We start from the raw sequence: 13319 nt of genomic DNA on the forward strand, positions 1-13319 counted from the left end.
TTCTTGCCATAATTAAAAATCTCATCAAAACACCACAATTGCTGTTTATTATTGTTATTACAGGTAGGGTTACTATGGTTAGAGAACATATAGACAAATACAGATTTGGTAATTTTGTTCAGGTATTGTTTCACAATAATTATGAAGTGATTGTGGAGGGGTGGGGTGGGTGGGAAATACGTTAAATCTCCAACTGCTTATACAGATTTTTTGAACCTGGAATTTCTGAGCTACTCTGGCCTGAAGCTGTCAGCATGCATGATTTGTTATATTCCCCCACAATCAATTTAAGCAATCTGAATGCAGGGACATTTTTAAAATGGGTCAGTAAACATTTTTTTTAATCCACTTTTTTTTTTTTTTGACTACTGCTGTTCTAAAAGCAGCTGGGGATGCTGCACACAGTCTATCCTCAGTTATAAGATTACTGTCAAGAAACAGTACTATGTAATCTAAGTAACAGAGACAGTAATCTCAGTTTTGATGGTAGTCTCACAGAGCCCTAAGCAGTGACAGAACTGAAAGATGTAGAAGTTTTACAAAAACTTTTAAAATTTTAAACTTTTAACAAAGTTTCACACAAAGGGGGTGCTCCATGAATTGGAAAGTCATGCTAAGAGATATTCTATTGTTTGAGAATCTGCTATGTGTTAGTATATATCAAGATGATGTGTGCAGGGAAAAATGGCTTTGGGCTCTCAACATTGTCAGATGACAAACCCTAATATCCCAGAACCCATTTCTTTGTTTTTTATTATTATAGGTTTAGGGTTTCAGGAAGGCATTTGGGTCAAGAAGCTAAAGCCCACTGATCAATGCCCAAAGAGAAAAAAAAAACAGTTCCTGGAATGGCACAAAGCAACTAGAGAGAAAACTTTTGACTTGAAAGAAGAACTGAGTTATTGCCAATAAGAAGTGAACATTTTGATAGGCTACAGGAGTGAGGATATAGTGATGATCATCTCCCATGCTATGAAAGATAAACATGTGCAAGTGGACTGCTGTATGGATCCCTTTTGAGCACATGATGCTGGCCTCTGCATGCTCACGTTCAGTTTGTGTTCCTGAAGTCTAAGACTGACACTAAAGGGTTAAAGTGCAATGTGAGATTTCAAAATAAAATTTGAGAAGAAATGTATTCAGCAAGGTTACTGTGGCCTCTCTCATTTCAAGTGTCTGGTAAGTATGTATATTGCTATCAAATAGCCTGTACAGAAAGTGATTTTAGTCTCATCTAAACCTTGGACATCATGTTAGCTGTCATTGCACCCAATAATGACTTAAAATCTTATCAGTTAACAGGCTCCCATATTCCCACAATCTTTTCCTAAATTACTATCCCAAACTCATTTAATGCAAATTATGACAGCTTTCACACTTGCCTCTGAGCTTGTTTTTTTATAGGGTATTGACCTTCACACTACTTCAGGCTGGCATATGAAGTTCCTTTCTTGGTTTGATTTTAATGTAAACCCCCTGAAAACACGATTCTCCAACAGCCACAAACTACACTTGTAACACAGATTATTTCCTTGTAGAGTGGCTAAAAATGCTCATGTGACTTGTGCCTCACCACTTCCAAAAAACAATTATTATGTGTAGGTACCATAAGAAGTGGAGCTTTGTTGTGGTTGGCAACTAGCCTTAGCATTTTTCTTTTTTTTTATATTTCTCTTTCATGCTTTGTATACAGTTTAAGGTAAGTGTAGTGGACCTAACCAAAAAACTATTGTCCATCAAGAAATTAGTGACCAGTTGACCTGAGCAGGCACTGGCTGTGCTGTGACCATCAGGCAGAGGGAAGGCAACAAGACAGGTCCAAGATCAAGCCAGGAAATTCAAACAGCATTCCAGAAACAGAGCTTGGGACAGGCAAATCCACCATATAGCTCAGGCAGGGACTGATCTCCCAGCCCTGGGCCACAGGTGTGAGTGGAGGCCCCAGGTGAGGCTGTGGTAATTATGGCCTAGTAGTGCCCTCAGGTCCCTGATCAATTCTTGGCATGGCATGCAGCTAATCAGGAGGATATGTTTGACCTGTAAAAAGAGCTGAGTTGTTATTGCTATCAAGATGTCAAAGTCTTGAGGGGAGCCTGTGGCTCACAGAAGAAGGAGATTGTGGTGCTGATCTGTCACATGCTTTATCAGAAAGAGTGATGAAAAGGGGAGGGTATACATGCTCTCAGTGTACCACATAATGCACGTCCACATGCTTGTTTATGCTCCTTAAACTTAAGAGGGTAATGCTCTTCCATCCAGAGGTCATCAGAGGAGAAAGAAATATTACACTCTTTCTATTCAGTGACTTATGTACATGGCCAAAATACTAAAATCCATCATACATTACAAAGAAGAAAATATAAAGTGGGAGCCTAACTTCTTGGATGGCTATGCAGTCAACAGCTGGGTGCTGACAGCTCTTGAATTTAATGGGTGCTTTTCCCACAGTTGTCTGAAATGATGCCATGGAAATGAGTGACACCCCCTGATGGGGGCCACCTTCGAGTACTTGTGTTACACAACACAACAGAAGATAGACCACCCGAAGAGAGCAGACTTTTGCATTGGATATGGATGGGGGCAAAAGTGGGCTGCTGTAGGAGTAAATGCTGCTGATTGCCACAGGTGTGCTCTTGGGCAGCAGGACAAATGCCTTTTGCCTGTATTACAGAGCTGATGAAAAGATACTTTACTATGACTTTACTAATTGTTATTACTTCAACAACAAAACAATATTGTCTTGGACATCCCAAAGCTGAGAGCTCTGACACCTTGATGGCCTACCGTGGGCTCGTCTCAGCAAATGCTCCCAATGCTACCCATGTGAGAGAACCAGAGGAGTTGTATGGCTACCTCTTTTTTCTATCTATCTTGTGATGTGTCCCCCTGTGTTTCTGTCAATGGGCTTGTGGCCACTGTCTCATGGAAGCACACCAAAGGAGGTGTGATGCTGGAACACAGCACTAACATTTTATAGCTTGCTTCACTATTGCATACGTATACCTGAAGCTTTATGATCTCTTATGTGCCCTGTAATACCATTGACTTAATCACAACACAGACTCAGATTTCATGAGTTGTTCAGGGGACGGGAACATCCCTGCTCAGTGACTATTTAGGCAACCTGACAAGTAAGTACATTACTGAGTTTGCATTGTCAAAAGTTAAAGGCAACGCTAACTGCAACAGCAAACACCAATTCTGAGTTGCTAAGGGAGCTCATCTTGGTCTACAGCATAAATCCAGACAGCGATGTACCCAAAAAGATCACAACAGAGCAGTGCTCTGTTGCCAGAACAAAGAGAAGGGTGTGACAGCAACAAGGCCCGTCTGGAAGAGGCAGAGATGCTCTCTGACAAAAGGGTACTCACTAAACATTTAAACAGGCAGTTTTGGACCACTGGTCAGTCAACCACTGTTAGGAACATCCCTTTTCTGCTATTCTGACAAGGCACAGCAGCTGTGGGAAAAATCACAAGAGGTAATGGTGGACACATAGTGAAATACAAGAAATTCCATTTAAATTTCATTTAAACATATGGATTTTAATTTTATTTTATTTTATTTTATTTTATTTTATTTTATTTTATTTTATTTTATTTTATTTTATTTTATTTTATTTTATTTTATTTTATTTTATTTTATTTTTTCCCAGGGATGGTGGACAAAAACTGAAAAAGGTTCCCCTGAAAGGTTGTGGAGTTTCCATCTTTGGGAATATTCACAATCTATCTGGACAAAGTCCTTAGCATCCTGCTGTAGTTGACCCTGGGGGCTGATCAGGGCAGGCTGGACTAAATGATATCCAGAGGTCTCTTCCAATTTCTGCTACGCTATGGTTCTGGGGTAACTGATTAGTTCCTTCTAGGAAAGTAAACATGCTTGTGGCTGATGATTCAACAAAACTGGTGAAAGCAATGAAATTAAAAAAGCTCTTACTATATATGCATATTACAGGAATTTATAATCTTCTACATTGTCCAGAATATTCACTTTGCAAGGATAAAAAAGAGCTGTTCTTGGCCCTCAGCACAAAATATGTGGTATTATTTAAGAACACCTGAGATAAGCTCCATGTTGTGTCCTTAGTCAGGTAGATGAGTCCCTGGTCTACTTCATTTTAGAAGGACCTGAAATTGCTACTTAGGCACTATATGTGTACTTGGTTGACAGTTTAAATGCTTCCAGAGTCTTTTAGTCTAAGGACTAGAGGTTTTTCTACCAGTGCAGCTGGCCATCTGCATATTGAAAAAAGCTACCCGCATTCATTGCTAAATAGGAAGGACCCAAATCAACATCCTGCCTTTCTATCAGGGCAAGCTTAGGTTCATGATGTATCATCCTCTTCTGAAGAGTGACCTGTCCCTCTGAGAGCTGTTGGTCTGTGAGTGCACTCAGGGCTGTGCCATCAGTCACTTGGGTATGTGCCTAGAAATGTTCCTCTGGCATAGGTGTCTGCTGAAAAACAAACAAAAAACAAACAAACAAAACACAGGAGAGCTGTGAGTGTCCTCACTTTTAGTCAAAAAGGTATATATCTTCTCTGGCTTATTTCCACCACATATAAAATATGCTGTTCACGATCATATTAGCTGTGGTGGTCAAAGGCCCTGCAAAGTGTATTTTTGCTCCAATGTGTGCTATTTTAATCAATTAATAGTGATCATCACATTCCTGATCTGGAGACAAGTCAAAGGCAAACTGGGTATAGCCATGGATGAACTCTTCCCTGTTGGTTGATAGCATATGTGATCTTTGATATGGCTGCTGATCCTCTGTACGAGCTGCAGGTGTTTTCTTACACAGCAGCTGATCTTAAAAATCAAGCTGCAGTGGTTTCGTTAGGTTTTGTTCATCATCCACATATAGAGCCATAAAATTTATATCTTAGTGTTTAAAGTTGAAAGGCTTCTAAGCATAATTGCTGCTAAAAGAATCATTATCCATGAACACAATAACAACAAGATTGAACAAGCTTGGGCAGCTGTCCCAGAAACAAATTTTCCTGGTTGCTGACACGGCTGCCTGCCTGTTATGTTGAATGCTTTCATGACCTCCCAGTCAACCAGGTATTAAGCACTGGTCCACGTATACAGGCTCAGCCTGTCCCAAAAGCACTGTGTGCCATCCACACTCTCCTCACAAACAGAAAGACATGGGCAATAAGTGGCCTGCAGGCCCCTGTTACCAGGGAGCCCATCAAACAAATGCTGTCTTTGCTGTGCATCAGCTTAATTTTTACATCTGCACTGTTCAATACGATCGTGTCTTGAAAGGACAGGTTGCTGTGGAGCGGTCCCAGGCATTCAGTCCTCCTGCTCTGGGCCACCAGAGCTGCCTAAGCTGCTTTCTGCTTTCTGCTCTCTGCTGCGCAGCAGTGTCTTTGCAGAGCAGCCCCATGGAGAAATGTGGGCAATGTCGCTGCTGTAACAGGCCAGTGGCACAACTAATGTGCAGGAGGGGCAGCAGCAGCTGCTCTGTTTAATAAGTCGGTTTCCCAACGTAACTGAAGGCAAAGAAGCAGTGTGGCCAGCAGGTCTAAGGAGGTGATTGTCCCCCTGTACTCGGCTCTGGTGAGGCCGCACCTCGAGTACTGTGTTCAGTTTTGGGCCCCTCGCTACAATAAGGACATGGAGGTGCTCGAGAGAGTCCAGAGAAGGGCAACGAAGCTGGTGAGGGGTCTGGAGAACAAGTCTTACGAGGAGCGGCTGAGGGAGCTGGGGTTGTTCAGCCTGGAGAAGAGGAGGCTCAGGGGAGACCTCATTGCTCTCTATAGGTACCTTAAAGGGGGCTGTAGAGAGGTGGGGGTTGGTCTGTTCTCCTACGTGCCTGGTGACAGGACGAGGGGGAATGGGCTAAAGTTGCGCCAGGGGAGGTTTAGGTTGGATGTTAGGAAGAACTTCTTTACTGAAAGGGTTGTTAGGCATTGGAATGGGCTGCCCAGGGAGGTGGTTGAGTCACCATCCCTGGAGGTCTTTAAAAGGCGTTTAGATGTAGCCCTTAGTGATATGGTTTAGTGGAGGACTTGTTAGTGTTAGGGCAGAGGTTGGACTAGATGATCTTGGAGGTCTCTTCCAACCTAGACGATTCTGTGATTCTGTGATTCTGTGAAACAGAGGTCAGCAAGGCCTAGGGCCCTGCTGGTGCTGAGGTGGACCTATCAGCAGCCACAGTTTTGCAGCAAAGGCACTGCAGAGTTGTTCAGATCCCTGGAGCCTTCCCCATTCCCAGCCATGGCAAAGTCCACAGGTGCAGGGCCCAGCAGTGGAAAGAGGAGGCACCCCAATAAGCAGGCTTTTCTCAATGCCTGTCTGTACTGGGGACACTTCAAACAAATCCAGCTTGGATTTGGTATATTCTTTTGAGCAGCTGTAAACAGAAGCCAACCCTGTTAAAATATAGCTCCTTCTCTAGTGGCAGAGCAGCCCTCATTTTTCTGGGCTTTCAGTGCCTTTCACACAATTTGGCCTATGCTTTTCTTTCTCTGTCTCCCAGACAGATGGTTACCTGGTTCTTCCCGTCCTTTCCCTTTTGAAAGGCTGGCACAGGCCATCCCTGTGTAGGTTTGATGAGTTTCTCTCTGTCTGTCTCTCTCATTAAATCTTTTTCTTCAAATATAAACAGGCCACAAGCCCTTCTTGATTTGATGGTGTTAACAGCATGGTCTGGAAATGTGTCCAAACACATTTCTTTTTGCAATGTTTTGAGGAGTGATGCTTTCAACATGTGACTTAAAAAATTTCCAATCCCCTTTGTGAAAATGGTACAGCCTGTCTACAGCTAGAGTATATGTAATGTACCTCCTGCATGCACAGAATAAATGGCAGGCTACCAAATATACCTCCTATGCCTGTGGCGTACAAGCAATGCCTTGAAAACCTGGGAGACCACTGCTAGCCTGGACTGTGTAATTCATTTGCAGGGCTGAGTCCTAGTAACAAGGTATTTCTACCGTGTTTATGGTGTTTATTGAAATATCAGGAACTTGCAGGGCTGCAGATGATACTTTACATTGCCTTTCCAAAGCAAAATAAGATGTACTTGTTCTGGTTAGTCTTTATTTCAACATTGATTTTGCTAATGTGTGGGCACTTTGCTGTCACAGCTTACCATCCATGGCAGAAATGATCTCATTGTTAGTACTGCTGGAACACGGTGCAATAATGCAACCAAAAAGTCCCCACTACGCTGATACTCTACAAGATACATGTAGATGTAGAACAAGATAAACCATCTGATGATGTCTACCAAAATGCGATTTTTTGGGCTGCAGCCCCTAATAAAGCCCTCCCCAAATATGCACTAGAGTCTCAGCTTCATAAACCGTGTAAGAATTTTCATCTGTTTTAAGCCTGTTTGCCTTATCACAGGATTGTAGATCAGGCCTGTGTCTGGAAGGTCAAAGGCTGAAGCTTTCTCATCAGGGTTCATGAGATGGTGTGCACATGCCACCAAAATCAACTGTCTTTCCATGAAGTACACTGCCATGTTTACTCCCCAGGAGAGCTATTTCATTATTTCACTGGTGTTATTCCAGCTGTGTAAGTACTGTATCTCCTTTAGCTCCACCTACCACTTGAATGAACTCTTTGGGCCTCTGCAGCTGTACAGTGAGATCTAGGATTGCATTCTGCGTGAAAATTCTGGCATTGATGTTGCTGAATATTGATAGGTAGAAACCACTGTCCACCATCTTTCTTTTTTCCATCATTCCAGCCTGATCATTAGATGTTCTGGTATCGGAAAGCCCCTATGTAGCTGTTGAATGCCTGGGGGTGTGTCACAGCATATCACCAGCACCTGCTTTTTCCATCCTGTCCCTTTTGTAGTAATGATTTTCTCACTTTCGTAGACTCTGCCCTCATCCAAATTCACTTTTAGAGGTTCTATAGGTACAATGGCCCTTTGATTCCTTTGTGACTGTGATCTATTAAGCAGCACATGGGTATCTCTCCCTTTTCACAATTTTAGCTACTTTGAAAATTTCATCCACGAATGCTTTATAACTGTTATCAAATCTCTCTTTTCTTGCAGACACACTTACATTGTCTCCATTCTTTTTAGGAAAGGTGCAGATTCTATAATTTAAATTTAATTTTAAATTTTAATTGTAAATTTTAAATTAACTCCCCCCCCCCCCTCGATTTTAAAGGTTTCACTTCAACAGGCTCTGTGACTGTGATAGTTCTGCGGAAGCTGTGGTTATAACTCTTTATAAACTGTGATAATATATCAGTGTAGCAAAAAGGATTGTGTGCTCTAAAACATCTTCACATCTTGTTTTTGAGTGTCCTGTTAAAGTGTTCTACAATGGAGGCTTTTACTTCATTATTAGTAGCAAAGTGGTGATTGTTATAAAGCTATAAAAGCTTTCTTAAAGGATGGTTTAAAAAAATCTTTTCCCTGGTCAGTAATTTCTGAGGTTGTGTGCCTGCATTAAAAAGGGCTTATGAAGTTCTGCCTATTTGAGAACCCATTTTCTGCTTTAGGCCAGCAGCAGGCATGCTTCACCTACCACCATGAAGATTACTTAACACCACCATTGTGTTTGGAAAACTGTTGCACATCCACCATGTGTGGCTGTCTTTGTGCATTCACCTCCACCACAATCACCTTGTTCCTTTCGCAGTGCTTTCTTGATGGCTTATGTAAGTTTTAAGCTTCTTGGTTTGCAAGCCACTTTGCCACTTGGCTTCTGTTCAGAGAGGAAATTTGCCTTTTAGCTGCTTCAAACAGGTGATAGTTTCAGGTCTTCCCTTGAGAACAGTAAAAGTCTTCTAACAGAAGCTGTAGCATAGGCAAGTCTACCAACACACCGCCACTACGTGCATTAATCAGACAATCAGTTTAGCTCATGTACAGAGAAATTTATTAACTGTGTATGAGGTGTACTTATTGATGATCAGGATTCTCCAGCTCTAGGACAGATGAATTCTCTCCTGTATGTCCTCCATAACCTTTTCCTGTCAGATATCTTACATTAGAGTTCATATCATATATGCCAGGAAGACATCAGCTTCTCCCATTTCTCGAAGCTGATTTACAAAGTAGCAGGTATAGTAAGATGGGCTTTTTTTCTCTCCCCTTGTTTGGGATGAGTTTTTTGGGGGAATGAATTGTCAATGTACTCACAGGGTCAGTAGAGTTTGCATGCAGCATTGTGATAGCTCTGTTGATTCACAGAAATGTTAGGTGTTGATTTTAGGGGAAGAAAAAATGAGGCATTCCCAAATTACAGACCACAACAGAGAACGCGGTGGATGTGCACACGGGAGAAATTAAACTTATGACTCGAAATCCAATGCTTTGTTTGTTTTCAGATTCCACCACTGTCAATCTGAAGGCTTCGTAATTGACATTGCAATTGAATGTATACTCTACCGAACTGAAACGTTCTGTTTTGTTCTTCTGATGATGTGTTATCTGATAATTTAAAATCGTGCTTCTGTTTTTCCATTCTTTCTCCCAAGTTAGTATCCTAACAACTTGGATACTGAAACATTTAAATCCTGTTTTTGGCTCAGCAAGTGTTTTAAAGCATGACAACATAAAGGAATGGACCCAATCAAAAGTCTGAATTCTGTGTTTTGATTACTTAGTTTTAATATCAATTTGATGCTAATTTTTAATATAGATTGTTATTCCTTTGGATTGTGATCTTTTAAAAGTCTATTCATTTCCCAAATATCTGTGCTTTTAATTTACATCATTAACATACATTCAGGCCACGTTTATTTTGTCAGACCATTTGTGATTAGAATTAAAAATTTTGCAATCAGCAAGGCAAAAACATCTCTAAAACTAGGTGCATTTTGGAGTGTTACATTCAGAAAGAGCTTTTCAGCTAAACAAAGTGTTCCCTTCCCTTTTCTTCCATTTTCTGACTGACACAATCTCAGTCACCACAGAATGATGAAAACAACCTTTGACTGAAAAATCTGATTCTTCAAATGAAAAATGAGATTCTGTTTTTTTCACCTCCCAGCTGCAATATTAAACTCAGTTAAGATTAAGAATGAGAGGACATTGCTACAGTTCTGTATCTGCTTTTTAGTGATCATTCTTCACAGTTTAGTATAAGGGCAGGAGCCTCAATATGTATGTAAACAGAATGTTACATTTCTTTCTTCACTTCAATGGCTTGTCTAACTCTGCAGTGGAACAGTGAAAAGGTGCATTGACTCCTGGCAATGCACTTTATCCACCTGGGGAAGGAATACAAGGGGACAGACTGAGAGTTTATCATTTCATGGTCTTTCATGAGCATTCAGTTAACATGTATTTTTGTAATGCAGTCATAGTAGCAGAAGAGATTTAGTGACAATTTGGGTATTTTTATTCAAATTCATTTTATTATGAATTAACTTTGTTACAAATACTAATAATTTATTTCAGTTCTGTGTAAAATATTGCTTGCTGAAATGAAATATCACAAGCAATATGTCCTCTAAATTGCATCCAAATTGTAAATTGTGTTATAGCTACAGTTTTGCTGTTAGACAGAGGAGGAGACTGGAAAACTTTCACTCATACTCTCATAAATTGAATTATTTTAAGTTCAAAATATGAATTAAAATGACTGCAAAGGAGAAAGTTGTAAGTAATAGCATTACAAAGCACTGCTAAAGCAGATAGAAAATGAAAAAAGGAAACTAATAAAAAATGAATAGAAGATTGTACAGGAAGTTGTGGAAACGATTAAGTACATTCATTTTGCAAAAAGAACAAGAGCTGGGTCATGTAGATTTTGGGAACAGAGAATGATTTATTAACAGAGGCAGTAAGAAGGCACTTAGAAAAATATATCTTCCTGTGATGATCTCAGAAAACTCTGTAGCCAAGCAATTAGAAAGTCACTGTGAGGCTGGGTGAGACAGGCCTAAATCCTGGTGTCAGGATTTAATTATTACGTAAAAGGGAGATGGTTGTTCCTTCTCTGTCAGTACATACAGCAGCAGCAACCTATTTGTCTCTGTGCCAGGTAAAGTGCAATGGTCTGTGTATCTCTGCTAGGCTGCATGTAGGTAATACACATGGTTATCCGGGGCTGAGGTAAACAAATTCAGGTCCTTGACTCCATACCCTAGTAAGCATTTGGGGGAAATTAGTATGTAATGGCTGGTGTTCCTGAACTGCACCTCCACCTTTGATATCTTGCTTCTCAGTCATACCCCTGACCCAAATCACAAGACAGTTTCCTCCCAGAGCTGGAAATATTTTTGTAAGTAAAAATAGCATGCCCTACTGTTGTTCACAAAGAGACAGAAGCTGGTGTTTTAACTGATACCTTTGCAAATACTGTGGAGTCTGTAAAAGCTAAGCATAAATACAAATATTCACTGAATAAGCAAGATGGTCTCTATGTCATTTCAATTTTTGCTGTTTCTTAGGCTTCTGTTTGAAAAATTCCGGTCATTTCAACCTACTACCCTGTGCTTCTAATCCATTTGGGCACCAGCCACACAGCCAGAGAAGACAGGAGCAGGTCAAGACTGACCCTGGGTCAAGGGAGAGGGCAATGTTGCCTCAGGCAATATCTTTCTCAATCCTTTTGATCTAGAGGAAGGACTTGGGTAAGAGAAAGCACATCTAGCACAGCAGAGCCTAGAATCATGAAATAAGGTAAGTTGAAAGGGACCTCCAAAAGTCACTTAGTCCAATGCCTGGCTCAAAGCAAGCCTAATTTGTTCAGGCTGCTCAGAGACTTGTCTAGTCAAGTCTTGAAAACCTCCAAGGATGGAGATTTCACAGCCTTGCTGAGCAACCTGTTCCTGCAATTGACCACTCTTATGGTTAAAAAATAAAATAAAAATAAAAAAAACTCGTCTAACTTGAATTTATCATCCTCCAGCTTGTGTTTGTTGCCTCTCATCTTATTAGTGTACACCTTTAAGAAGATTCTACATCTGTCTTCTTTTTATCCTGTGATCAAGTAGTTTTGGACAACAATAAGGTCTCTCTTTAACTTTCTCTTTTTAAGCCTGAACAGGCCAAGTTATCTCAACTATTTGTATGTCACGTTCTCCAGCTGCTTCACCATGTTCATGGCCCTCAGTTATTTTTAGCCACTATGTCCATACATTTCTTGTAATGTGGAGCCTAAAACAGGAGAAAACACTTCAGATGTCATCTCACAAATGCTGAGCAGAAGGGAAGAACCACTTACTTGGGCCTGCTGGTTACATTTTTGCTGATACAATCCAGGATGTGGTTGGCCTTCTTTGCTGAAAGGGTGTGCTGCTAGCTTGTGTTCAACTTATCCACCAGGACCACCAGATCCTTTCTGCAAAAGTGTTTCTTTTGTAGCTGCCCCACAGACTGTACTGCAGGGTTGACTGTCTGATGTCTTCAAGCTTTGGTTTCTTTGATCATGGTGCATCATTTGATGAAGATGAAGGTCTACTAGTAGAAGATGGCATCCACCTGACAATAAAGAGAACATCCCTGTGTATAGATGTGGCAATATAACGAGGAAATCTTGAACTATGCTCAAGGATGGGGACGTCAAACAAAACTCAAAAAAGGAGGGAGTGGTGCATGTGGAGGATGTACACATGGGAGAGAGTTACAAGGAGAACTTTTCACGTTCCTGTTCAAAAGGAAGGGCATTCAAAAGTGTATCTCAAATGTCTGGACACAAATACACAAAGTCTGAGCAACAAGCCAGATGTGCTGGTGGTGCCTGCACCATCACAGGGATCTTTCAGTGTGTAAATGTGATGCTAACAGGACTTTTTCATTCTATACAATGTGAAATTCTTCATGAAGGAAACTGGCAGGTATAAAGCCATTCTTCCTGCCTTACAGTTGTTACTGCTGTAATTATTTTCTCCATAATTATGTTGATGGGTGGGCATAAGTACCACACAGAAGACCTCTTTCTCTGCATCTTTCCAGACTCATACATTGCCACCAAAAGACTCAAAGTGATGATACCTTACATATTTTAAGAGTTTATAGAAGTTCTTTGCATGGAAAAACATATGGAAGATAACTTTTTTTCCCCAAGATTCTTCTCCCTGTTAATTTTCTTTTCCCACATCTCTCTCCCAAACTTTCATTTGCTTCAGCAAATCCACAGTTTTTGTCAGCAGTATAGTCTTTTAACACTGGGGAAGAGATGGGGAAAGAGTTATTATTAACATTTAGTAAATTTCATTGAGTTATTTCCCCTTTACTTGGTTATATCATGCTCTAAACCCGTTTCTCTTCAAGTGTGCACATATCTTCCTTTGGGAAGACAGATAGAAATTTTATTGCAACAGATGCCTGTGTGCTTTCTAAAACGACATCCTTGTCCTGATGAAAAACAAAACTGT

The sequence above is a fragment of the Anser anser genome (genome assembly GCF_964211835.1).
Source record: "Anser anser genome assembly, chromosome: 2".
NCBI classification, from domain to species: Eukaryota; Metazoa; Chordata; class Aves; order Anseriformes; family Anatidae; genus Anser; species Anser anser.